The sequence below is a fragment of the Buceros rhinoceros genome, unplaced genomic scaffold (assembly GCF_000710305.1).
Source record: "Buceros rhinoceros silvestris isolate BGI_N320 unplaced genomic scaffold, ASM71030v1 scaffold1739, whole genome shotgun sequence".
Classification (NCBI taxonomy): Eukaryota; Metazoa; Chordata; class Aves; order Bucerotiformes; family Bucerotidae; genus Buceros; species Buceros rhinoceros.
This window is the reverse complement of record NW_010429595.1, coordinates 97,721-102,324: the sequence shown is the minus strand read 5'-3', so window position 1 is coordinate 102,324 and position 4,604 is coordinate 97,721.

Genomic DNA, 4,604 nt, shown 5'->3' with positions numbered 1-4,604 from the left:
GGAGAGGAGGCAGAAGCAGTGATGAAAGGGGAGCCGAGGAGAAAGAGATACAGAAATACAACTAAATGACAATCACAAGCATCTTCAATTGGAGCTCTGTTTAGAAGCCCAATGTCACAGCTATTTCAGAAACAGAATGAAAACTATGTAGTCTAGAGGGGAAAGCACACACACTTCCTGTACATTCATGGCACTAAACTACCTGTTTATACATGCTGGTGTGACAGATGGAGTCATTAGGATCAATAGCTACTCTGATCGAATCCTGGAAATTTACTTTACTGTAACACCTCAGATAACCTTTTCCAGTACTTCAGACAAGAGCTTAAAAACTTCAAATCCTTCTTTGGGACACTATAAGCAGCAGGGTAGTGATATCAGCCAGTTTGCAGACAGCTGAGGGCACCACCCTGCATAACAGCACCATTTTCCTTGATAAAGGTAGGCAGAAAAGCATGTCCTGTGTTTCGGTCTTCTACTGTTACATGCCTCTTGACAAATAAAAGAGGGCCTGGGAACAAGCTCGGGCAGTGATCATTCACCCTGCCTGCTGTCTCACTGCTTGATGCAGCTTCATATTGCACCAGATATTGCTCCCTCAGACAAATCTGCTGTAGACTAGATAGCCCTAAGAAGCAGGGGTACAAAACAGTCAGCATCACATCATCCTAGGGCCAGCCGACTGTTTACACCAGTGTTTTTTCCAGCCCTCTGTGCCAGAAGAAGCAGCAAAGTTCTCTATAGCCCTGCATTTGGGGATTATAGGTACCTCCACTAACCATTGACCCCACAGCAGAGATTGCCACGAGGAACAGGGCAGTGGTAGCTCAAAGTATGTTGCCCAGATCTTCATGGCAAAGCCTGGTCCACAGCAGAAGATAACAAGACCCGTCATCATTCTTCATCACTCCACCTTTCATGCATCTTCCAGCTGCATCCTGCGGGCTTCGCTCTCCTGTGCAAAAAAGCCATTGCTCTTTCATGCTGGAGAACAGAGGCCTGACAGCAGCCCCAGAAGTACCACGTGTTCATTGGGCCCATGCTACAACTTACCTCGTTAAGAAGCCAGGCTGGAAAGGATATAGGAACCCAGTTTTGGAGATTAAATACATAATGGATTTTTTGAGATCAGAGTGAGAACTATTCACGGGGCAATTAGAGATGTTTACACTCCCCTTTCCCACGCATGGTACAGTCACATTCCATGTCAGGACACACAGCTTTTTCTCTGACAGTTGTGGTGTTTTGGTTTTTGTTGCTGTTGGTTTTTTTTTCTTCACTTTATTAATCTTTCTTCTTCCTTCCACCACATACTTTCATCTTCTTTTATCTCCCCCTTCTTCTTCTTCCTCCAGATTTCTTCTTTTTCTTTCCAAAAGGTGGCAACTCTACTCAGTGGAGTTTGTCCTTTCCCAGGCCTCCAGATCAACACAGTGAGCTGCAGGCGAAGTTTGAGACATGGGAAAAGTCAGTTTCAATCAACAGGGTTTCCACCTTTTGGCAATCTATAAAAGCAATGCACAATGCATTATACTCCCCTCCCTCGGTATTTCCATGGCTTTTAGGCTATTTTTACCATCTTGGTTCCAAGAACAAATATAAATAAATGTAGTTCTAGGAACTGTATAGAGTACAACAAGCAGGGGGATCTGTACTTCTAACCAGGACAGCAGCTGAGACAGCAGAGGAAAATGGGGACATGTGGAGAAAAGGGAAAATCCAAACGAGGTAAAAAAAAATTGGAGAGTGAAAGGAAAAGCAAAACAGGAGAAAAGAGGTTCCTGTTTCTCTTCTTACAGGAAAGGAAAAATAACCCAAACCAGATCAGTAGGGATCACACCAGAGACAGCCCATATCTCAGTCATTTTGAGCTTGTGCAGGTAAAAATCTTGCCAGAGGGGAAGAAGCAATCCTCCACCCTTAGCTCGTGCTCATTCTCACACCCTCAGTTTTTGCTCCTGCTGTCCTGGTGCAGAGGGTGGGGGCCACGTGTGGTTTAGGTTCTCACAGCCCCTGGAGCTCCTGCAGGCTCATCCCCACTGCGGTCAGCAGCAAGGGCTCCCTCCCTGCTGTCCCACACCTCTGCTTGCATGGTCTCTTTTTGGGTGCAAAGCATTGTCTGCTGCAAGGCAAATGGCTTCTTGATGCATCTGAGTTTTCTTACCCAAGCTCACTGCTGTTTCAGCACCATTGCACACTGTTCCTTTTTGCCTGTCGGAGATCAGGTGTCACACGTTCAGATGCCTACGGACAGCCTGCATCTGTTCCCCACTGACTCCAATTCTACTCAAGAAAAGCAGCAGAAACCCGTGGCTCTCCAAGCACATCTGGGAACATCTGCTTGACAGGATTTCAGCTCGCTATCTGAGACAGGCCAAGGAGCCAAAAGGGCTCATCAGCTTCTCCAAGGCCAGCTGAAGGAAGAGCAGCCAGAGGAAAAGGTTGTTCTACACACACATTGTCATAGTCAATATGTGACTTGCCTCATCTTTTTCCTCTTCACCCAGTCACTCTGGAGGTCAGCAGAGGGACTACATAGGGATCTGCCTTCCTGTGCAAATCAATGTGCCATTATCCCACAACAAGTTTGTCAGGCCCCTTGCTAATGACTTCTAACTACTGAGCATTTTGGCCATGAGATAAGGCAAGCCAAGTCCAACAATGGCTCTTTCACACAATGGAATGAACAAGGGATGTTTTCAGAGAAGGGTGTAAATTCCTGGTAAAATGAAAACTTGCCCCTGTGTTATCAGACAGCTTGAATCACAAGCCTGATTTCTCTCTCAGCCACACCTGCCTCAAGTCCCGCCTGGGGGAAATCATGTCGGTTTTGATTGTGATTTCTCATGGTTGCACGTCTCTCCCCTTTCCATCAAGTTTGGAAGCAAACATTCCTAAATACTAAGAAAAGTTTTTTGCATGAAACTTTCCAGCCCTGTTTTGTGAGAATAAAGGCAAAACTTTTACACCATATCAAGGAGAGTGTCAGTGCAGTGAAGACTTCTAGGAGTGCCCTTACTAGCTGTCTGCCTTCCTAGCTGTTTCTGCAGTGGGACAATCATTTAAAAAAACCAAACAAACAACAAACAAAACAAAACAAAAACCCAAAAACAACCTCAAAAACCCTCACAGAGTTTCTAACACCACACTTTTTTTATCTACTTTCATAACATTCTAAGTTTGCTGTTATATCAAATTTTTCCAACAATTCTTTTCTGTGACCTTTCTATTGCAAAATTTTTATTGCTGAGATGTCTCAAGAACTTTGAAGACCACTAAGCTGCTCAGTGTAACAAAATGCTAGCATTCATACATGTGAGAAGAAGGTAATAGAGCAATTCTCCTAGACGACCACTGTCCGCCTTATAGACAGCTTTGGACAGCTTTGGGAAGAGGCAGAATGACTAAGACAGTTCAGGTTCAAAATACCCTGTGAGCCTGAATATCTAGTAGATCAAACTCCACATGGGAGAATTAATACACATTTCACGTTCATGTGAAAAATTACTTAGTCTCAGCAAATTCCTGTTTCTGGCTTTCCAAGATAATAACTGACCACTGACAAAGAACTGAGATACAGCTCAGCAGAAAATAAAAAACGCTGCAGGAACGAGGTAAATTCAGAGCAGCAGAAGAGACCCAGCACACTTCAAATACACCAGCAAAAGTTGGAGTCATCCTGGAAGCATGGATGGGAACGAGTAATTCCTCAGCGCCTTTCTCTAATCTCCCTAAGTTGTTTTTGGAAGCCCTTAGTGGTAACAATCTATTTATAGTTGACTCTGTTTCTGTAGTTTATCTCTGCTATAACATTGTGTTCTTTGTCCTAACTGCCTAATACCAACCCAAAGGAATTATTTACAGCTGGCTTCTCACCTCTTGCTTGATTAACATGCTTTATTAGTAGAAAAAGAGACCAGGCCACTTCCACTAGGCCACTTAGCTGGGCATACATGCTTTCTGTTGACAATCCAGCACCTTACTTAAAATGGGCATTTTTAGATATGTGGACCCACCACAGGGTGCTTCAGTTGATCAGTACGTTCAGTTGTTTTAGTGCTTATTTGCTCTTAAATGTCAGCATTTTTATTACACAGGATTTGCGTTATTTTCCCTTCCCTAGTAAATGTTCCTGAGTGTATTTTTAGGCTGAGCTTTCAGCTGTCAGGGTCTACAGACCAAACCCATACCTTAACAGAGGGCTCTATGTAGGGGGAATGCAGTGATCAGGAAACTTGGACAAGTGGACCCTGGCAATGTCACCACAATGCAAAGTACGGCACCACGTGGAAAGCCCTGGGCACCAGAAACTGGAAGGCATCATCTGCAAAACACTGTTCTTCCCACTGCGAGGTTGCTTCCCCTTGGCAGCTGGTCTCAGCAGAAACTGTGCAACCCTTGTAGCCATGCAGTAGCCAAGAGTTGGGGCTATGATGAAGGGACATCATTAAGCCCAGACAAGGGATGAGACCACAGTTTCCCCGCCAGGTCCATGCTGGCCAGCTGCAGTGGAATAGGGAATTGAAGAGGTCTTGGAAAGTCTGAGGCAGTGCCATCCACTGCCATGGCGGGGGGGCGTCCCCTGGGGGGATGGCACGCCCCGG